Raw genomic sequence first — 23,578 nt, 5'->3', positions numbered from 1 at the left:
TTAGTCTTTTTATTTTATTTTCAGTTCAGCTGTTCAAAGTCGTCTTAGCTATGGATCAGCTAGGTGAGTTGCATAAAATTCAACAAAGGCTTCATTAGAAACCGGTGCACTTATTTACACGCATGCTTATCGCAAGGCCAAGCGTCAATGCCCATCAAGTTCGTTGTCGCGGCGCCGCGGTCATTACGTTTCGTGATCCCATCGGGCTACTACTATCACAGTAAAACAGTCGCATACGCTAGCGTAAATATCTCCTTACGTGAGCGCGATTTCATATATCACTTGACCTCTAACAATCGTAACAAAGGGCTACTCGCGGATACAAAAAAAAAAACTAAGCAATTTTTTTAACTTGACATCCGCTAAAACATTAAAGAGGCCAAGAACCTTCCCGCTTGCTTCCAAGTATAAAAACCCATAGCAGTTCCAGAACTTTACACAGTGGCCGTCAAGGCAGAAACGGAGACCAACTCAAGCCTTCAGTCTTCATCGTAAGGTGAGCTATGGTTCTATCAAGCTTTCGTGATGTTTAAATTTTAGCGCTGTATACCTTCAAATCGCACGAACTGCTGCTGAAGAAACTTATGGTAAAAATAGACTTCGTCTTCAAAGGAAAAATGTTACAACACTGAAACTAGAGACAATTTATCCTGCTGCTGCCGCTGTGTAAAAAAGTGTTTCATTTGTAGCATACTACCAATACTCCTATTTCTTTAAATTTCTTATCTTTTCGAGTAACTTGTTACGTGTTATCCTGACTGCCTTTTGTCCATAGAATGTAATATTTAAAGGAACGAATTTACTGAATGCAATATTACTATATTGGACATATATTGCTAATTTAAAAGAAGGCAAACTTGTTGTCTATCCGCTAACAAAATTGTTGCAGGGTCATTGAGTTGCACAAATCAATCGCCATTCCACTGTAAGGTGCCAGATAAAACACCAACAGCGAATGTTTCGAAACAAAATAAATCCTGGAGACAAGCAGGGTTAAACAAAAATATTTGTCGTTGCAACAGCAGTGGCTGTGCCACGACAACATCGCGTACCGCTTACGGTAGCAATTGTCGTTCGAGTGTATCAGTTGCGCGTCAGAAAACACAGCAAAATCAACTTCCTCATCTTTAAGATCGGTGTTAGCCCATACTTACTACCTAATGTCTGCTAGCTTCAATGAAAAAATCTGCCGGCTGACTGCTTCTGGGTACCGCACTCATGTACTAGTCAGTGTCGCCTAAAGCATACTCAAACGTGAGTCGTCAAAACTGCCGGATGCCTTGCGGGTTTCTGGTGGGAAGCACAAGTTTCCGGTGATTCCGTACATGCAGGGCTTGTCACATTGACAAACTAGCGCTCGTGTGTCTCTTTCATCTTCTTTCATCGTCCTCATCTCGTGGTGCACTTGAAGTTTTGTCATGTTTTTGCCACACTTGCACATTTCCTGAGTGTATTTTCTGCAGTTCCTCACAGAGGTGTATGGCCTCAGGAATTTCTATCGTCACTCCGTGCTATCCTTTACCGCAGGCCATTCGCCATGAAGTCCTATGTTATCTTGGCGCTCGTCATCCTGGGGCATCTGTGTCGTAAGTACCGAGACTGTGCAAATCGCGCGTTTGTGGGCTGTCTGCTTCATCATATGTGTACTTTAATGTTCCCTTTCGTCTTAATTAAGCGAGCTGTCTCTCCTCCTGGAGGCAGCTTTGTGCCAGCCTTACATAAATATTTCTTCATGTTTTCAAGTGGTATTCTCAATGAAGGTAAAACAAGTAACCAATTGGGATCGTTACCGGGAGCACATTATGTCCCTTTTAGTTGGGATACTTGAGGTCGTATTAGCTAGCAAAGCGGTGGCGACTACTATGCTCAATCTAATCGCACACTTCCAAACCCCAGACATAAATCGTCGCAACTTGTGTGCAGCGCGAATAAGCAAATAGAGGCAACTCACAATAACAAAAGGAGATCAATCTCTCGAAGCGCTTGTCAACAGGCTCAGTTCCGCCATGCAGAGACACACGAACAAGCTTCTAAAGTCAGAATGGGCAGCGTTCTGTACGAAGTTGAGTGTTTCTACTCCGTTATCGAGAATATGGCGAATAGTAAAGTCTTGGCAGCATGCCCCAGCATGCTACCAACTCTTTCCTCAATCATGATTTTTTCGGCGTCCTCACACATGTACTTGAATGACAGCGTGCGTGACACGTTTCATGTCTTTCTCTCATTCGACGTTACAGAAATTCACGCAGCCACGCTCAGCAAGCCGGCAAAGAACACAGACGACGCAACAAAAAGACTGACGAAAGAAATTTCCCATTCCCTCATGGAGCACCGTGATGACATCATTGAAGCATTCAAGGCACATGAAAAGTCTGTAAACAGCTTCGGCGACGAAACCGATGAACAGGCAATTCCGGCCATAGTTTTGGCTATCGCGGCGGCCATTGCAAACGCTGCGGTATCTGGCGCTGTTGGCGCTGGTGTCTCGGCGGCAATTAGCAGAGGCTGAAAGAATCTCTGTTGACATTGTTTTGTCATTACATTAAATCGCAACTGCTCTCCATCAGGAAGTTTGTCTGTTTAATCAACATCAGACATAATGCTATTGCCATTTGCACCAGATGTAAATTAGTTGCCGCTCTCACTTCTCCCTTGACAGCGGGAAAACATTCTATGTTGTTCCTAAAACACGTCTATACGCCAATCCAGAACACTTATAAAAAAAATTTAATGCAAGAGTAGTAAATACACCTAAATACTTGGTATTATACCTGATATACCTGATATGTTCTATTTCCGCGAAGTTTAAACTTATTATGGGACTCGCTTGTCTCCGGAAACCGTAGAAAAGGGCGTATGATGACTGGATTACGCATTGAAATATTTGCATAGCTAATTTTCTGCAAAGGCTTTCATTAACCGACACAATTTAAACTTTACATGCACATCCCACATTAGACTTTCCCCTCCTTCCCACTTTTGACAATGTGACGGTACAAGTGTCATTTGCAACACGAGTATTGTACACTTGAATGCACTGGAATTTTCTTTATCTGACCTAAAATAGGTTTATGCGTCATTGCCCTTGCCTTTTACTCACTTTGATAAAGAAATGCTAAACATTTCTAAGCCTTTTGTGTCCAACTGCCACGGTGTGCTTTTATGTCTTGATTTTACTCATTGTATAGCGTGTCTTGTAAAAATATTGATCTTTCATCGAACAAAGGCAGCCGAGTACTTAACACACGGCGCATATCATTGTCTATCGATTACAACGGCTTCTAAGCAAGCCCATGAATGTAGCCGTACATTACAAGTTGTACGTTCCTCACGCAGAAGTAAGTGGCTGATATGTTTCGTCACCTCTGGAATAGAGTGTCTGCGACCTGAACATGCTTAACATCGCATATCCATCGACGTTACTTCGGCAGGTGAGGAGCTGATAAGAGACTTGGCTGCCCCATTTCGATGGGGGCGAAATACTGAAACACCTGTGTATCGTGCATTTAGTGCGTGTTAAAGAACCCCGGGCGTTTAAAAGTTATTCCGGAGTCCCCAACTACGGCATGCCTCAAAATGATATCGCGGTTTTTGCTCATGAAACCCCAGAATTTATGTCATTTATTTTTGTAGCACTCAATATGCACCGACTCCCAGACAAATAAATACCAGCGAGTTCATAAGCATTCCGAATGCGTACGAGAAATAGTGCGCCATGCCCTATTCTACTAAGTAAGCGTGCTTGCAAAATTTGGATGACCTGCAGTCCTTTAACGTGCGCATAAATCTAAATACACAAGAGTTTTTGCAACCAGCCCGCATCGGTATGCTGCAGTCATATACAGGATTCGATCCCGTAGCACGACTGGACCCCCGAAAGCACCGTGATGAGTTCACCGCTTTTCTAGGAGCAAAAGGCCCACATCGGTGCAACAGAGTGGCCTGGCGTATCGCAGGTTGCGACTGGTTTCGTCAGTGCGGCCCGTTTCCTTCTAGGCAACTGCGCGCATGTCAATCACTTGGTCTCTACAGCGCATCACCACCGTCACGATGGCTATACGCGTGAAACAACGTTTCGCCGCAGAGATTGGCAACAATTTCTCCCAACGCCATCTGCATCACCTCATCTGGATTCAAGCAGACCGCTTCCGTCGTAATCCTTAGTTGGCACGTCGGCTGGAACTCCTAACGCACAATGATGAATCCGATGCTTTTATTTGTGCAGATTAGTAGCCGAGTTTCCTCCGTTAAAACAAGGTATCTCTGTTACCTGTGTATTAGTGCATTTATGTGACTGGACTTTGTGTTATTGTGAATTGGAGTTGACATTTAATTTTAATGCCTGTAGGTTCATTTTTTTTTTCATACCTCTATGTGAAAAGGAGTAGCCGGCGCCAATGAAAGGCGTCAACGTCTCCTCAATACAATATAATAAAAAAAGGTATCTCTGTTTTGTCTAGCTGGATTCCCAAAGAGCCTGCGATTCTCCTGTCCTACTATACGTGATAAGTTTTACTACTGCTCATCATGCTGAGTGGTGGTGTTGGGTGTGATCCGGGTCCAAACGCGACTGAACCTATACTGAACCTACAGCTCATCTGAACCTATAGCTCACACTGAACCCATAGCTCAGCTACTTGACGGAAATAGCTGCATTCAGAAATAACTCGGCGACATTGAATGAAAGTTAAGGATAGTCGAAGAATCTTCTATACTCATCAAAGGAGCCAGCTCAAGGATCACACGCCTTGAAATGACCGTCCAAAACTTGGAGACTAAGCTCGTTCATTTGAAAGATTGGAGCAGGCGGCACAACCTTGTTTTGTTTATCTTATCGGCAAGGTAATGGATAGTTTGTTGAGTAAAAACTTGGGTGTACGCGTAAACTTCGTGGAAGGAATTCCATGAAGATTTACCAGCTGCCGCGGTAGCTGGTAAATCGCTACCTATAATTGTGAAATGTTTCGATTGCGGGGAAAATATTAATATTCTAAACTGTTACAGGTTACAAGGCAAGACATATTTTCATTTCAGAAAATCTTTCGGCGTCCACACGGCATAAGCAAAACAGCTGTAGAAGAGCACCTCAGGAATCATGAAAACAGAATCTAAAGTCAAACTTACAAATGAGCAAATAAAGAATTGACAGCAAGTTGTTTGAATTCCGTGACAGTCAGGATAAAATGATCGCTGTGGGCACAGAAGTTAACAAAAGCAGCAATGTACGATCAATCGACCACGTAGAGCAAAAATTGTTTCACTGCATAAACAATAACGCCTGTAGCATTCTGAAAAAAGTTGCAGTGGCTTAACTCGGCTATGCCAGGATATACGTAGCGTTAGCAAAGGTTCAGCTGATTATTCTTAGCTTTCCTGGTTGTCTCCTACGCTCAACCACTTATCTAAATTCTAATGTTAGAGGGTTTTACAGGCCCGCAATTGGGAATATTGTGCATTTTTTAAGTCATAATGAATTTTTTTTGCGCACAGAGGTCTGTCATCTGATGTTACATTGAAAGGAGTTTTTAAGTACCTTCAGTTAAATACGACAATGAATTTACCAAGGCAGCATCCACTGTGGCTTCGACGCTTGTTGACACTGTACTTTTCATGATGTAACATCACTTTTGTGTCAGCAACAGCATGCTCCAACTGGCTTCTGAAGTACACGTACTTGATGGTATATCTGACTAGAAATTAGTGTAATTTACTTACTAGATGTACCAAAATATACGCAATTTTTTGTTTTTTCTTAAACTGATGACGTACAAACACTAAGTATTTCTTTTTCTGCATTTTTATTGCTTTCCGAAGCAGATGCACGCACTGCAGATCATTTGTGGTCTTATTTCAGGAACGTTGTACTACGGTACGTTCGTAAATTTCTGCCAATGAACGTAAAAGTGTTGCGAAGTTAACGCCGATGAGCCAGCTAGATAATTGTATGCTTTGGACGAAAGGCGAAACGAATTGGGAAGCAACGCAAAAAAATTTCAGAGCCCCTCCCCTGTGCACAAAATGGGGGTAAGCGAGGCTTGTGGCAAGACGACACTGTCGCAGGCGTTCCGCTTCGTCTGCCCTAAACTCAGGGTCGACCCCTTTTCTATGACCTTTGGCCTCATCATCGCGCTTCCGCAACTCGGGGTCCGCAACGATTCGCTGACGTTTCGCGTGGGTTTCGAGACCCTCATGCTAGAATCGGACGACAAGCTTCGTTTACCCCCATTTTCTCGACAGAGGAAGGGCTGGAGATTTTGTCTCCTTAGGTGCCACGTGTGACAAGGGTAGTTCGATCCAAGGGCGCGTTAAAGGTCCCCGAGCCCACAGAGGTATGTACCATTGAGCTTGGACCCATTCTGCACTATCACCAGGATTGGCCCACTTTTCAGCGTGACACCACCACCGCCGCCGCCGCCGCCGCCGCCGCCGAAACTTGTGAGCCTAGAAAGTTTCGCTTAAAAGCAACTGATTGGCGACTAGTATGCGTACAATTTTCACTCTGCGAAGTCAGCTTAAACCTAAAATCAAAAGTGCAAAGGACTACTACCATATCGTCACAAATAAAATTTTTCTGCTTTCGTTCCCGGCCAAGTTGTGGCAATATTTTGGCTTTGAAAAGAAACCATTAAGTATTATTTGCATAGACGGCAATATTATATGTGAGAAATTCCTAATTGCGAAGTCATTCGGCAAATTGTTTTGCTTTGTGTTCACAAACCATGACGGTAATTCGCCGAATTTAGATGCTATCGAGCAGATTCCTCCATAGAATAAAATCCAGATATCCCAGGAAAGCATCTCTTCACTTGTTTTTACCCTCGACTCGAAGAAATTGCCCGGCATTGACAACCCATCAAGCGGTTTTCTTAGCAAACGGTGCTCAAAGTTCTCGAGCATTATCGTCGTCAAGTCATTTTCACTAGGCAAACTTGCACGTGACTGGAATTCGAAAGCATTATTCCAGTACCAAAAATGAGCACCTCATTTAGGAAGAAAGAGAAAAGCAGAAGGCAGGGAGGTTAACCAGAATAACGTCCGGTTGGCTACCCTACACCGGGGGAATTGGAAAGGGTAACACAAAATTGACAGGGAGAGAGAGGAGGGAAGGAAAGAAGGAAATTAGCGAGTGAGTTCGCTGACGCGTGTGGTATTTCACTAATAGTCACAGACGCTCACGCAAGCCCGTCGTCCTCAAGAAGCACAAAAGTGCCTTCACCGCTTTATGGGCCAACGAGCAATGGGGGCGGTATTCCAGTAGTACCTGCACGGAAAGCGGCCGATTGTCCAGTTTTTGCAGCGCGTTAGCAAGTTCTTCTCTTTCCGGGGCATATCGGGAACAGTGGCACAGCAGGTGGCCGATAGTTTCGTCGGCGCCGCAGACCTCGCATGCTGCACTGTCGGTCACTCCAATTAACGTAGCGTATGCCTTTGTAAAGGCAACTCCTAACCAAAGGCAACAAAGCGAAGCTTTACGTCGAGGAAGCCCGAATGGAGGTCGGAGTTGCAGTGAGGGGTTAAATCGATGCAGTCATGTAAGTGTTGAGTGTAAGTCGTGTAAGTCTTAAGTTTGGCGAGTTCCACTCGGTCAGTGAGAGACTGCGTGCAAGGTGTCGAAGCTGCCTTGCGGCGTCTGGCCTCGAAAGCGGAATTGGAACGCTGTGCTCTTCTTGATGTGATGTGCGAGCAGCGTTATCTGCGGAATCATTGCCACTGATTCCACGATGACCACGTACCCATTGAAAGACAACCTCGTGGCCTTTTTTGTTGGACGTGATGGTGAAGTTTCATGATTTCGTATGTCAACTGTTCATGACATCTGCGTCGGAGAACTGACTACGTACACCGTAATGCCGGTTTTGAGTCAGAAAGCACAGCCGATTTTCTAGATCTTTCAGAATCAATGAATTCCAGTGCACGACGCAGAGCCGTAATTTCTGCCGTCGTTGAGATCGTGACATGCGATGTCCTGAACCTCGCGTTGGTATAACCACCGCACCAGCATAACTGGACGACGTAGTCGATCCATCGGTATAGATGTGCACGTGGTTGCTGTACTTTTCATACAAGAGGAGTAAGCTCAGTTGTTTTAGAGCAGGGGCCGGTAGATCTGACTTCTTCAGTAGTCCTGGAATCGTTATATGTACTTGTGGACGGCTCAACCACCACGGAGGAAGCACTGGCTTGGCCGCAGGTGCGTACCCTGAAGTAAACGACGCATGATGTGCCTTGACAGTAGCGCTAAATGTCGAGCAGGGACTTTCAGCAGTGAGGCTTGGGCTTCAATGCTCTGTATCGTACGCAGGTTAGTCTTGCAGGTGTTGGATATTCCAGGCAGGCTTTACCGCAGGAATACAACGAATAACACCATGTACAGCTGTAACAAAGCGTGTATAGACACTCCCCAACTTTTTTCTGCAAGGAACCTGAACAGGTGACAGATGGCAGTCAGCCGCTTTTTCACGTAATTCACGTGCGAAGTCCAAGACAGGTATCTGTCAATTATGACTCCCAAGAACCTGTGACTTCTTCTGTATGGTATAAGTTGTCGGTTAATTGATATGCCGTAAGCAGACACTGGCTTCCTGGTGAATGCCACCATTGTGCACTTTCCACATGAAATTTCAAGTCCTTGTTGACGAAAGTAGCAAGATGTCATTGTGGCGGTCTTCTGAAGCCGAGCTCGAAGCTGAGGTCGTATTACACCTGACGCCCAAGTGCAGTTGTCGTCCGCATAGATGGAAAGTCGTAAGGTGCTTGGCAGGTTGTCAACTAATCCAGTGATGGTTAGATTGAAAAGCGTCGGTCTAAGCCCTCCGCCTTGAGGCACTCCTCGGCTACCGTAATGCTCGGATGCCGGGCCATTTTCTGTGTGCACGTAGAATGATCTCCTCTGTAAGCAGCTGCACGCCCACATATATATCTTACCACCCAGTCCTACTGCTTCTAACGCGCTAAAGGTTGGCTTCATGGGTGACATTATCGTAAACCTCTTTAACGTCTAGAAACAGAGCAGCAGATAGTCGTTTACAGGCCTTCTAGTGTTGCACAATTGCTACCAAGTCAACAACGCTGTCTGTTAACGAACGGCCATGCCTGAATCCGGCCACAACGTCTGGGTAGATTTCATAGTACTCTAAGTACCATTCCAGACGTGTTAAAATCATTCTTTCCATTGTTTTCCCAACTCAGCTGGCAAGTGTGATCGGACGGTATGAGGAAATGTCCAAAGGCGACTTGCCAGCTTTGAGAAGTGGAATGAGGCGACTTGACTTCCATTCCTGCGTAACCGTACCCGTCTGCCAGGAGTGGCTGTATAGGAGCAAGAGTGCCTTCCGAGCTTGGTCTCCTAGGTTACACAGGGCACGGTACGTAATGCCGTCAGGTCCTGGCGCTGAAGAACGCCTGCACATAGCCAGCGCAGCTTCTAGTTCTTAAATCGTAAACGGGCACTCCATGCGGGGATCGCGTGAGAACAGTGGGTGGTCGAGCGTCCCCGTTCCCGTTCCATCGGAATTTGCCTCGCCAGCAATGTTTCTGCAGAAAGATTCAGCGACGTCAATCTCTACATTTTAGATGTAGTGCCAGAGATTTAAGCGGGTGGCGCTGACCAAAGGTTGTGCGAAGGCCACGAACAGTCATCCATATAAGCGACAAAGGTTTTCGCGGATCCAGAGACTCGCAAAAGGATGCCCATTGTCGCGAAGCCAGCTTGTTCATATGACGCTGTATTTTCTTTTGTGTTCGTCTAGCCAATCTCAAATGATGATTGGACTTCGTGTGTCTATATCTTCGTTCCGCACGACGGCGAATTTCTCTAAGTTTCTCGAGTTCGATGTCGAAATTGGTGCCGGCAGAACTCTTCAAAAGCGAATTCGTGGTTGTTTGTATGGCATCCTTTATCGCGCCCTCTAGGTTGCAGGAGGGGCCGTCACAACAGTCTTCCGTGATTATTTTGTATTTAAGCCAATTGGTCTACTGGACAGCTCTGGAGGACTTCGAGCTAGTCAGACCTTCAATCTTCAAATAAGTTGGGATGTGGTCACTACCCCACGTTTCTAAATCCGAAAACCAGTGCACTCTTCTCGAAAACGAACGTGAAACGAAGGTAAGGTCCAGGCTGCTACTATACGCTGATCCACGCAGCTAAGTAGGGCTTCCATCATTTGGCAGGCAAAGTTCGCATTCAGAGGTCTAGAGGCAGAGCACTGACACCAGTGCTCTGCCTCTAGAGTTCACTCTGGAGCTTCCCCATAGGTAATGGTGGCCATTAAAGTCGCCGGTGATCACCCACGGCTGTGGAGTCGATGTCAAAATTCCCCGTAAGCGCTCACAATCTAGACGAGTTGTTGGAGATAAGTAGGCTCCAAGAATTGTGAACGCGAGTTTTTCTTCTTCAATGTTAAGCAAACGTATTGACTTACTTCGTCAGGAGGCACTGGGTGATGCACATAAGTCAAGTCACGGCGTATAAACACAGCAACCTTGCTGCACTCTCCGTTGGTCGAGGGGGTCGAGGACATAAAGCGCTCGTACCCGGACAGTCTGATGGGAGCTGACAAGTTGGGCTCGCAAATCACGATAATAGGGAATTGTTGCGTAAAGACGAAGTGTCTAAAGTCGGACATGCGTGACTTAGCCCTCTTGCGTTCCACTGAAAGACAGATGCATTCTTGATCTCCCCTTGAAAGGACGGCATCTTACGGGCCGTGCTTTTACTCTAGAGCCGCAAGCACCGGACTCAAGGTGTCCAGCACCTGCATTGCGCTCTGCGCCGACAGGTTTTTCATGTTGCTCGGTAGGATGCGCATAGCGTCCATAAGGGGACTTCAACATCGCTATGCCTTGGTGATCCTCAGTCGTCGTCGCATAAGCGGTTCGTAAGGTCATCGAGGGCGGCGCGATTTGATGCGACTCTGAGGCAGGTTGTGCTCGTGGAAGTGTAGGCCACTCTTCAGGAGCTGCGAGTCTTGCCCCTTTCTTCGTTTTCGCAGTGTCCGTCTTTGTGAAAGTCAGCATTGGTATGCTAGCCGCTTTGCCGGAAGATGGTGTATCTCTATCAGTACATACAACTCTTCGTGATGCTCTTCGGTGGTGATGTCGTCGTCGCCTGAGAGTAGCGGCAGCCTCTCTGTGTGTTGAATGGTCCCGTACCATACTTTTGAGTACCGCTCGCTCGTTCCTCGCCCGCGGGCAATCCTTAGATGAGGCCTCATGAGTACCATGGCAGTTTGTAATGATTCTTCACAAAGGCTTATTTCATTGCTGTGTATATACACGCTCGCAATAGAACACATTACATTCAACCACTTATCAGTTGTTTTAAACAAAACTGTCCGCTATGCACCCGGCAACACGGGTTCTGAAAATCGGTGTCAACAACAAAACTGCTGGAAGCCGTTCTTGGCACTGCAGACGTTTTAGGCAAGGAAGCCCAAATTGACATTTTCTTTTTAGACTTCCATAACGCTTTCGACCGCGTTTCTCATTCAGAACTTTTAGTTTGTAGCGGCAGCAGCGTCGGCGTCGCATGAGAATTACGTAGACGCTCGCGTCTACGCGAGGCACGAGCGGCTGGCACGCTCCGGCACGGGCTAGCGTTCCGAAAGAGATTAAAAATGCTACGCTAAGAGATCGAGGTCGGTTTTTCCACCCCCGCGAGAGCCCTGAGACTACCGGTCGACGTGGTCGCTCATCGCCACAAGTTAATTATAGGCCTATACTGATGAATCGACACTCTACTCAGGTGGATTGAAGCTCACCTTTCCTTTCGAAAACAGAGTTAATGTTGATGACGCTCTTATTCTCAATCAGTGAAGTCAGGAATCCCGCAGGGATCACGGCTAGGGTCACTTTTTTATTAATTTCCATTGCCAACATTACATAAGACATTTGAGTAAACATTAAAATAATTGCATATCATTAAATTCGTAGTCACCATGACCACGGCCTCTTAAATTCGGCATTAATTAAAATACATTCTCGGTGCACAACATCGCAAATGAAAGTAAGTTTTATGAAAAAACGATAGCTATGGCTATAACTCGTACTTGCGCATACTTGCGCTTTTAGTAACCTGTTGTAATGAACGTGTCTCTTATAGCCTCAGAGGAACCCGTGCAGCAGTGGGCCTCTTAAGCAGGTCCCTGAGAAGCTCGACACCAGAAATTAAGGCACTTGCATACAAAACATTTATTCGTCCCATCCTCGAATATTCTTCAGTAGTTTAGGATCCCCAAATTCAAGTTAACATTGAAAAACTCGAAAGCATCCAAAGAAATGCGATTTGGTTCCTGTGTAATTCGCATAGCTGACATATTTCCCCTAGAACTCCTTTAAAACGGGCACATCTGAAGAGCTCGAGGTCGCGGGTTGAATCCCAGCCGTGGGGGCCACATTTCCATGCAGGTGGAATCGAGTGCTAAGAATCTCGTGTACCGTGCATTGGGTGCACGTTAAAGAACCCCGTGTGGTTAAAATTATTCCAGTATACTCAAACCACGGCACGTCTCATAACCAGATCGTGGATCTGACCCATAAAACCCCATTATTTTTTTACATCTAGAGTTGTTACAGAGGCGACGGCGTATAATGACACACTGAAATATGTGTTTTTGATTCCCCAAAGAAAGCTAGGGCATTGACAAGGACAAGTTTATCGAGTGAATCGCACGGCGCCTCACGTACCCCGGCATTCAGTGTAACTGAAGGAATACTCTAGTGAATAAAATGGGGCGTTATAACCTTCTTATTTCCGCACACAGTCGCCGAATAAAATCGGTTCCCGATAAAAAGCAGATGCACGTATCGACGTGTAGTCATTCGTATCCGCACTGAGTAAGCAATCTTAGCAGCATTCTGTGCCCCCCCCCCCCTTTTTTTTATTTTTTTTTGCATTTCTATGTATCTCGTCTCGGGCAACGGCTGCACTTTTCCGCCAATGGCCATTTGTCTTGTAGTTCACTGTTGTTCAAACAAACGCCATATTCTATTGCTCAAGTGCTTTCGCGCAATTATTATTGTGTGTTTTTCTTTCATTTATTTTGCAAATAGTCTTGTCTTAAGTTGTTGGAGATGTATGGGTTCTACTGTTTTGTGTGCGCTTGATACATTGTTTCTTCACTTGGTTTACATGAAACGAGTTTATTTCACGGGACATTTTTTTCACTGCATTATCCAATCAGCAGCGCTGGCAGTACTTCTGAAATGAAATAAATACATAAATATATCCCTTTAATTACCTTGTGTGCTCAACAGCGAGGTAAGCCATAGTCACACAGCTAACAAGGTGGGTAAAACAATTAGATCTTGAGCAGGGCAGAAAACTTCGAGAGCCACACACATATATTTCCGAAGCAATTAGAAAGGCAGAACAGCCTGCAACCATCCTATTAGGTACGTGATACAACAATTTTGAATTTAATAACAATGGATTTCATTGTTATTCTTCAGCTGTCATTGTATTATAATATGTCCTAGAGCTACTATTACCGTTCTTTAAAAAACGCCTACTGTAGCACTAATAGAGATAGAGAAAGCAAGCGAGAGAGAGGAAAGGCAGGGAGGTTAACCAGAAGTAAGTTTCCGGTTTGCTACCCTACACTGGGGTGGGGGATAAAGGGGTTGGAGAGAGTGCAAAGAGAGCGAGAGAGCGAAAAAAAAAACACAAAAAAGACACAGGCATAGGTAACAAAGGAGACGTTCCAATCACAAACGTTCACACAGGCCAGTGGACTTCAGGACCGCAGGAGCGCTTGCAAGGCCTTCTGATGCGATGTTGATTCGCGATGATGTTGCAGAATTCTTTCTTCCGATAACGGCTGGTCGTCCAACTGGTTCAGCACAACGGAGAGCGATTGTCTCGGCACACTGTATTGTGGGCACTGACAAAGAACATGACGAATCGTTTCCGCGTCTTCACAATTGTCACATAATGCACTGTCGGCCATCCCTATGCGGAACGCGTAGGCATTGGTGAACGCGACGCCCAACCATAGCCTACACAGAGGGTCGCTCTCTTCGGAGAAGTCTTGTTGGAAGTCGAAGGCTTAAGGTTGGATCCAAGGTTCATGAGCTGTTGTTCATGAGCTGAACGAGCAGCTTGATCGGCACGTTCATTGCCAATAATTCCACAGTGACTTGGCAGCCACTGAAAGATTATTTCGTGTCCAAGATTATTTCGTGTCCTTTCTCAGTCAGGTGGTGTATGGCCTCTGTGATTTCGAAAACCAGTTGTTCCTGTGGACCGCGCCGTAAGGCTGACAGTAAACTCTGCAGTGCCGTCTTCGAGTCGCAGAAAACGGACCATTTGTGTGCTGGTTCATCATTAATAAAAAGTAGTGCGACTCGAAGCGCTGCCAGTTCTGCTGCCGTCGACGTTGTCAGGTGAGATGTTTTCATCTTGATAGTGGTGGCTTTTTCTGGAATAACGACAGTGGCGGTAGAGCTGTTCTGCAAGACGGAACCGTCGGTGTATATTTGGGTATAATTCCGGTACTTTTCATATAATAGGAGTAAGGTAAGCTGTTTAAGAGCCAGCGATGACATATCTACTTTTTTCCGGACGCCAGGTACTGTCAGGTTGATCGTTGGCTGAATCAGGCACCAAGGAGGAGGCACCAAGGCAAGGAGTCCGTGCAAGGTGCCTTACGTGCATTCTTATTGCTTCAACTGCGATGTGGGTCTTTATGAGGTGGTCTCTGGCGATTGCAATAGTTGCCGCCGTTGACGCACTTCGAGGAAGACCTAGACAAATCCGGAGCGCCTGGGCCTGCACACTCTGTATAGTACGTAGGCTTGTTGTACTTGCGTTAGTCAATGCTGGCAAGCTGTACCGCAAGAAGCCGAGAAAAAGTGCTCTCTATAGTCGAAGCATAGCGCTTGTCGACATTTCCCAGGTCTTTCCAGCGAAGAATTTCAAAGGGTGACAGGTGCCTGTTAACCTTTTTTTCATCTACAATACATGGGGGCTCCATGAAACGTCTCAGTCAATTATGACACCCAGGAATTTATATGACCGTACAAATGGTATCATCTGCCCATTGATTAACACCCTGTAGTGCGTCATAGGCTTACGCGTAAATGCCACAAGTGCACATTTGTCAGATGAAATCTCCAGGCCTTGATTTTGGAGATAGTGTGGAGTTTGAGTGGCAGCTTTTTGGAGCCTGGCGCGCACCTGTAGGCGTGTCACTCCGGACGCCCAAACGCATATGTCGTCCGCGTACATTGATAATTTAACTGTGTTTGGAAGGTGATGAAGGAGACCAATCAGCGTCAGGTTAAACAACGTAGGGCTCAGTACGCCACCTTGGGGCACGCCACAGTAAGTGTAATGCAAAGAAGTGCGGCCGTCCTCAGTGCTCACAAAGAAAGATCGCATAGAGAGATAGCTATGAATCCATCGGAACATCCGACCACCGAGGCCTATCTCTTCGAGAGCGGCGAAGATGGATTCATTTGTAACGTTGTCGTACGCCCCTTTGACGTCGAGGATCAAAGAAGCGCACAGACGTTTACACCCTTTTTGGTGCTGAACATAGGTAACCAGGTCGACGACATTATCAATCGACGAGCGGCCGCGTCGGAATCCTGCCATGGTATCTGGGTAGACGTTGTGGTATTCCAAGTACCACTCCAGGCGTCCGAGGATCATCCGCTCCATCGCTTTTCCCACGCAGCTCGCCAATGCAATCGGGCGATACGATGAAAGCTCCAACGGAGACTTTCCAGCCTTCGGTAGCGGAACTATGCGACTAGTCTTCCAGCTTGTGGGAAGTGTGCCAGCTCGCCAGGATTCATTATAGATTTAAAGAAGAACACTCATTTCCCGCTCACCCAGATGACACAGAGCTCTGTAAGAAATTCCGTCAGGTCCGGGTGACGACGTGTGTCTGCACAAAGCTAGCGCCGCCTTGAGTTCATGGATTGAAAATGGAACATCCATGCGGGGGCCGCGTGGTGGCGGGAAGCTGATGAAACGTGATAAGTTGTTGGAAGCTGTGCATTGCCCGGATAATCTGGCACAGAAGTCTTCTGCGACATCAATATCTGGTCGTTGTTGGAAGAGGGCCAGAGCCTTGAATGGAGACCGTTGTACGGGTGGCGTCTTGAGCCCTCGCACCGTCCTCCATAAGTGCGATAGGGGCTTGCGAGGGTCCAACGATTCACAGAAAGCAGTCCAGCGTTGTGACTCTAGCTTATCTAACCGGCGCTGGATCTTCTTTTGTAGGCGTCTAGCGGTCCGTAGATCGTCCATTGACTTCGTGCGTCGGTATCTACGTTCGGCACGTCGCCGTATAGCTCGAAGTCGCTCTAATTCTACATCAAATTCAGTGAATTTCGAAGAGCGCATTAGAGTACGTGTACTGTCTTGCACTGTTGTTTTGATGATGTCTTCCAAATTATGTAATAAACTACCTTGACATTGGTCTTCCATAACAGCCTGGAATTTGGGCCAGTCCACTCTTCGGATGCTATCACTTGATTTCGACGACGACAGTCCTCTGATCTTGACATATGTGGGGATATGGTCACTCCCGTGCGTTTCAATGTCCGTAAACCATGCATCCTGTACGCCTGACTAGACTTCGTGATACGAAGGCCAAGTCAAGACAGCTGCTGTATGTGGAGCCGCGTAAAAAAGTAGGACTGCCTTCATTTAAAACCCACAGCTCGCTGTCGGAGGCGAATGATACCAAGGCTCTGCCTTTCGCGTTGATTTTCGTACTTCCCCAGATTGTATGATGTGCGTTGAAGTCCCCGATGATAATCCATGGATCAGCAGATGTTGACAGGATGTCTCGTAATCGTTTGGAGTCAAATCTACTTGATGGTGATAGGTACGCACCGACAACAGTGACGGTAAGTCTTTTCTTCTTTACTGTTAAGCATACGTATTGGTTATCGTCATGAGGTGGCACAGGTTGAAGAATGTAAGTGCGGTCACGGCGAATAAACACCATATACTTGCTTTTTTCACCACTAGTTGTTGACATAAATGATTCATAGCCGGATAGCCTGATTGAGTTCGATAAGTTCGGCTCACAGATGATGATGATGATGGGAAACCTGTTGGCTTACATGAACCGTCGGAAATCGGCGATGCGCGATCGAAGTCCCCGGGCATTCCACTGGAAGATTGCTGCTTTTCGGACCTCCTCTCGAAAAGACAGCTGCCGGTGAGCCATGATTTACTCAAGGGCTGCCAGCACCAGACTTAGTGTGTCCAGTACTTGCAGTGCACTTTTGGCTGACGTTGTGTGCATGTTGTTCAGCAACACGCGAATGACATTCGTTAAGAATCGCAGTAGCGATACCACTTGCTGATCTGTATGTCGCACGTCATCCGATGGAGCAGCTTGCTGTACTGGATGAGGCACTTGCTGCTGTTTATCAATAGGTCGTGTACTTGGAAGCGGGGGCCATTCATCTGTAGAGAGACGTCTTGTAGTTTTCTGTCGTCCCGTGTCAGCGTTTGCTGCGCTAGGAACTGCAGGTGACTTTGTTACTTGAAGAGGTAACGCATTTTTCGAAGCTGGCGCAGTCCTACGTGAGGACCGTCGGCGGCGGCGGCGTCTACGTCACACTGTTTCAGCGGCCTCCTTGTGGGTGGAACTGTCCCTAACCATTTGTTTGAGCACAGAACATTCCTTCCTAATCTTGGGGCATCAACGGGAATACATCTAGTCACAGCCAGGTCACTGAACTGTACTCCGCATCTGCTGACGAGTCATCGCAAGACGGCTTTGAGTCTGTCTTGCACCGTAAAGCCAAGCGAAGGATCGTCAATGCATCTTCGGTGTCAAGTTCGTTCACCGTAAAAACTGCACCTCAACGATGGCCTCATACCGTCCTGTTTGTGCCAGAGAATTCGACAGACAATCTGCGCGTCCTCAACAGGCAAGCACTGTCCTTGTTTCTTGAGTACACTGTATCAAACGAGATCAAGGATGTGAGGATAAACACACGGAAAAACATCTTAGCCGTCGACGTGATGACCACGAGTGCGCTGAGCCCTCTGCAGCGTATAACGCAGCTGGGCAACATAAGGGTTCGTTCCATTGTGCCAGCGGATGGTACCATCATTGCAGGAGTCATTTATGACATTGACATTGAGATCCCTGACACAGACCTTCCAGTGCTCATAAAACCAGCAAGTGAGAGCAACGTTATTGTGCACGTTGGCCGTCTTGGTAAGACACGTGTGAAATTAACGTTCAAGGGTGATTGCCTTCCTTCCTACGTGAAGGTTGGCCACTTCCGCCACCCGGTTCGACCATTTGTTCCAAAACCGCTGCAATGTTATAACTGCCAGAGGATCGGCCATGTGAAGGGCGTTTGCACGCATTCAGCCACAAGTCCCCGATGCGCCAGCCACACTCAGAACAAAACTGTAATGCGACTGTTTTGAAGTGCCCTAACTGTCAAGGCGCTCACAGTGCTTCTTCCAAAGACTGTAGCACTAATATCTCCGTACGTAAGTACTACTTCCTATGTCAATGAACCTTTCCTAATACAGACAAGAGCTAATCCATGAACAAAAGAGTATGTGCTATTGTTTGATTTTATCTTTCTTCTGGAACGTACTAGAACGGCCGGAAAACGTTGTGCTTGCTTCCAAGTATAAAAAGCCAGAGCAGTTTCAGCACTTCACGCCGTTGCCGTGGAGGCAGAAACGACAACGGAATCCAGCCTGCTCCCTGCGTCGACCGTTAGCGTGAGACATACCGGCAGGTGAGATGTAGTGCCAATAAATGTTTCTTTTTAATTGTAACGTCGCGGCTAAGTCGCAGAAAACGCTGTTGCAAAAATTTATACTGAACAATGCCTTCGTGTATCGCGGGGAAGCGGTGGGGGGTATGTCCAACATTTGAATTACTGTCTTTGTTTCAGGTGCTTGCATTAACTGCACAATACATAATATGGTATTATTCGTTGAACTTTGAATCATTCACGTAATAGAGACGTCTTGCAATAACTGCACTAAAATCGTCGAATGTATAGGCTACGTAGATCAATTTATTTTTTCAATGATGAATATTGACGCTGTACAGAGAGAAACACAAATTCATTATATCTAATCATGAAAACGTCATACAAAAGTGAGGGCCTAAATGGCTTGTCTATTAAATAAAGTCACACGGATTGTTTGAGTGCTGAAAATTTCGGCACAAACACTTTGATATGTGCGCTGCTCTTGCGAAAATACTTTTCACCATTTATTTTTGCTCAGTACTCAAAAACATTGCGAAGGAGAACTTTGTGCTGTAATCTTTTCATATAGAACACATCTTCACTTGCAAAAGGAAATATTATCTGGAGATATGAGGAGATACCTAGAGACCTGGAGTTCTTAATTCTACAGAATGATTTGTAAAGCTGGCGATTACGTTTGATCAGCTTCAGTTCATTAGTCTTGCGTACACTTGTAAATTTTACAAAAATCCCAGCTAACCTGCGTTGTGGTATGACTTTCAGTAACGTAGCTGTAACCAACGACCCTTCCGGTGTGATTTCTAAGTTTAAGAATTGATGCAGACCTAACGCGCATACTGTAACATGTGTGAAGCGAAGCCTAAATATAAATATCTTAGAACTAACCCTATGCGTTCAATTGTGTTTGCTTTCATCCGCTGTACCGTGTAATCTCATCGCTGTGTTAATATTTGACGACCACTAAGGTCAGATCTCTATTCTCACGCAAATGTTACGTTTATGCACTTCACCACTGACAAACTATCCTTCACCACTGACAAATTAGACTGTTACATAGCGATGTCACGACGACAAAAGCCATCTGTGATGCTTGTCGAGAGAACAGTGGCGGTGGCATGTGTATGCACAGAGAAGTAGTACCACACATCTATCTCTACGCATCAGCTTTCTGAAGTTGTTATGGGCCAGTTGGCACATACCTTAATAAGCATATATCACTTTGGGAGATTGGCCAAGAATGGCCACACACGCAGTGGCACATACCAAATGTGCTAAATAAAAGCAAATCAAGTAAATTAAACAATCGATTTACTATAACAAGCTCTTCCATTCAGAGGTGGTTCGCTTTCCAGATAGATATGAGCTCACATTATCTGCTCAAATTTTATGCTAGAATTATGTTTCTATTATTGCGCCAGAACAGACGTGCGCTCACGGCCAATACTTAGTTGGTGAGCCGAAATCAGTTATATGGGCCTCTTTGATGGCAGCCGCATTCGGTGCACAAAATTTACCTTCGCCTATGTATACATCCAAAATATATCCGCTGAAATTCCGACCGACCCACAAGCAAACATCAGCAGCACCCGAAGCATCATTATCACTCACGCGAAACGCGGGAGTGTAGGCAATAAATTCTCACTTTAAAATACCAACCACGACTGTTCCAACACAAAACAAGTTCTGTCATCTTGCAGGGAAAATAAATCTTTATGTCGTCACAAGAAAAGGTGCTGTGTCGTGATAACCGGACGTCTAGCTACAGGCAGTAATTCTTTTCGCTAGGGAAAAGAAATTCTGACGTGTGTCCGTGGCACTTCAGAAAACACGATTAAACCACTTTTCTCATCTGCTTCTAGACCAGGCTTAGTACATGTCTTATAGACCTGAAAAGCTACAATCAAAACATCCGCGAGAGTAATTTTTGCAGCGCCCCATAGAGATTTGTGGGCTGGTGAATGTTCATCCCAACTAACGTGGCATTCTTTACCGCAGACCATTCGCCATGAAGTCCTACGTCATCTTGGCACTCGTCATCCTGGGGCATCTCTGCCGTAAGTACCAACCCTGTGCAAATCGCACTTATGTGCGCTCTCTTCTTCGTTCGCACGTTTACATTCAGTGGTCCCTCTAGTTTTGGGCATTTTCTGCTCCTGGAGATAGATGCCACCCTGTGTTTAAAATGTTTCTTTATGTTTACAAGCAGTAATATTATTCGCAATTTCTCAGCCGGTGAGACTAGAGAATATTTCTTGTACCAGTGACTACTTCTTTCAGTATATTGTTTATATTATTATTATTACTATTATTATTATTATTATTATTATTATTATTATTATTATTATTATTATTATTATTATTATTATTATTATTATTATTATTATTATTATTATTACCATTGCGTAAAAATGAATAGCAGCGTACATTACAGGTGAATAAATCGCTTTCGTTTATTGTCATCTTGACAAAAAAAACAAGGCCTACTATACAACAACCAAGTAAATTGTTAATAATCGAAATGAACAAATACTTAGTTACACTATACCTGTGTGCGTACTTTCGTCCGTTTCATTTCCGAGGTGAATTTTTAATGCAGCATTTCGACTGATTGCACTATACGCTGTGCACTAATCCGCAAGTCGACTATAGGGAATAAGCGAAAATTCCGAAAATTCGATTCCGTGCAAGAGACGCGTTAAGCCCACTTGATGGTTACAACGCGAAGCCAATATTTCATTATCAGCAACGGAGAGAGCGCTACGTCAGAGGAACTTTATCCGGCTCTCATGCGCTGTAAAAATGCCTACGTTTCACAGAAATATTGGTGTCGTGCATTCCCTCTATTGGTGCACTGCAGTTAACGTAGCATATACCTTTTAAACACTTATCTATCACGATCCAAAATCAAGAAGGGGGGCTGATAGAGGGAATAGCACGCTGTATATAGAAGTTAGAAACAGGGATAAGATGCTTCGGAAAGGCTGGCCAACGTTTTGATAGAAGAATCTATGCCTTTGACAAAGATGGGTCTTCCTATCGAAACGTTGGGTAACCTTTCTGAGGCACCTTATCGCTGTTTCTAACCTTTATCTATCAAGGTATACTTTCTGCAGAAATCATTCCTTATTCATAATTTTTTTTCGCCGTCCTCACTACATGTACTTGAATTCCAGCGTGCGTGACATGTTTCATGTCTTTCTCTCGCTTGACGGTACAGAAATTCACGCAGTCACGCTGAGCAAGCCGGCAGAGAACACGGATGACGCAACAAAAAAACTCACGGAAAAAATTTCCCGTTCCCTCATGGAGCACCGAGAAGACATCATCGAGGCTTTGAAGGCGCTCGAACAGCCTGCTAACAGCTTCGGTGATGAAACCGATGAGCAAGCTATTCCGCTCATAATTCTGGCAATAGCAAAGGCCATCGCCGGCGGCGCTGTATCAGGCGCTGTTGGAGCTGGTGTGGCGGCGGCAATTAACAACGGCTAAATGTATCATCGGCGACATCTCTTATTGTTTTTAAATTCAATAAATTACAATTTCTGTCGTATCAGCAAGTATGCCCGATTATTTACCAGTGAAGTTAACTTACATGAAACGTTTTACAAGATTCCACTGCTCCTGGTAAGCAGTTAAAAGAATTGTTATCAATAGTTATCACCGAGTTATCACACATCGACACGGTATACATACGTAAACGTGTCCCTCTGCGTCGAAAGGAGGCAGGAAGGAAGCCCGGTTTCACTAGAGAGTGGTAGCGTATATTGTGACACACTCGATCGCGATGTAGTGTTACGACACGGCTTGCATAGAAGCATAATTGAGGTGGTGCAGTTTGTCATAATAAGTCATTAACAGGACAATCGGCATAGTTTTCTGCCTTACCTCCCACTATAACCAACACTCATATTCGAACTAATCTCTCCTTGTCTGCTTTGGAGCGAGAACGGCTCTCCGACGCGCGGTCGTGCAGGCTCAGGGCGTTGTAATTTATGCGGAGTATTGCTACCATACAGGCTGACAATTAGGTTTCTCTGCATATATGTTGTGGGTAACAAAAGGCCATACTGCAGCGGAGAAATACCGCGTTGTGTGCATCGCAAATATGTTGTTGAAAAAATGGTGGTCCCTGATGCGTAAGGCTCCTGCTGCCGCAGCATATATCCAAATGGACGGCTATATCTGCTCACAGCCTGACATGGCAACATGGGATCTTGACAGGAAAAAAAGCATTTATTTTTCTTTTTTATTGGGAGCTTTGTGCAAGAAAAGATGATACCTTCGAGAGACGGAACGAAATTTCATTGCAGTATCTCTATAAGCAAATCTGTAGAGCGATGATTTTCCTATCTGATATTAAATTTGGGGCGCTTTTTGAGACTTTACCTTTCAGAGCAAGGTATTTGTAACAAAATGTATCGAAATAGATTATATATTTGCTAATACAACCCAAAATAAGAAAACCCAAACAGAGCTGACTACGGCGACTTTGCGGATCACTGCAGAAGACCTTCTATGCCCGTAGTCCCAAGATGATGGGCTTGCCCTCCGCACCGCTATAAACGAACTCGACAATCCCTACGGCCACTCCTGAAGGCAACTGGACTGAGCAAACGCCTGTGACGCAGCACTGAGAATATTCATTGCGCAGGCGACTAACGCGCACGTATACTCTTGACCTTCTCTTTTTCTGTTGTTTTCCTTTCTTCCAGTACAGGGTACACAAACGGGCTAACTCCGGTTAACATTTTCGTCTTTCATTTATCATTATCTCACTCTGGTCTGACAAGCACTTTCCTCCGTGCAGTTGTATTAAGATTTTGTAATCATAAACCACAGTTTACACTTGTGCCAGCATACGCGA

The 23,578-nt window shown here is 45.4% G+C and overlaps 2 long non-coding RNA genes across 2 annotated transcripts; both read left to right on the top strand.

The window, feature by feature from the left end:
- The first annotated feature begins 237 nt into the window (after positions 1 to 237).
- Positions 238 to 2,520, top strand: LOC119465887 (uncharacterized). The gene is made up of 3 exons (XR_007463869.1): positions 238 to 496; positions 1,528 to 1,586; positions 2,238 to 2,520. It is a non-coding gene; the product is annotated as an uncharacterized LOC119465887 (long non-coding RNA).
- A 16,008-nt stretch (positions 2,521 to 18,528) lies between these two features.
- Positions 18,529 to 22,265, top strand: LOC119465885 (uncharacterized). Its single transcript, XR_007463866.1, has 3 exons — positions 18,529 to 18,732; positions 20,710 to 20,768; positions 21,932 to 22,265. It is a non-coding gene; the product is annotated as an uncharacterized LOC119465885 (long non-coding RNA).
- The last annotated feature ends 1,313 nt before the right edge of the window (positions 22,266 to 23,578 follow it).

This window comes from Dermacentor silvarum, chromosome 10 (genome assembly GCF_013339745.2).
Source record: "Dermacentor silvarum isolate Dsil-2018 chromosome 10, BIME_Dsil_1.4, whole genome shotgun sequence".
Classification (NCBI taxonomy): domain Eukaryota; kingdom Metazoa; phylum Arthropoda; class Arachnida; order Ixodida; family Ixodidae; genus Dermacentor; species Dermacentor silvarum.
Note: the sequence above shows the minus strand (reverse complement) of the source record. Positions and strands in the feature narration are given on the sequence as shown.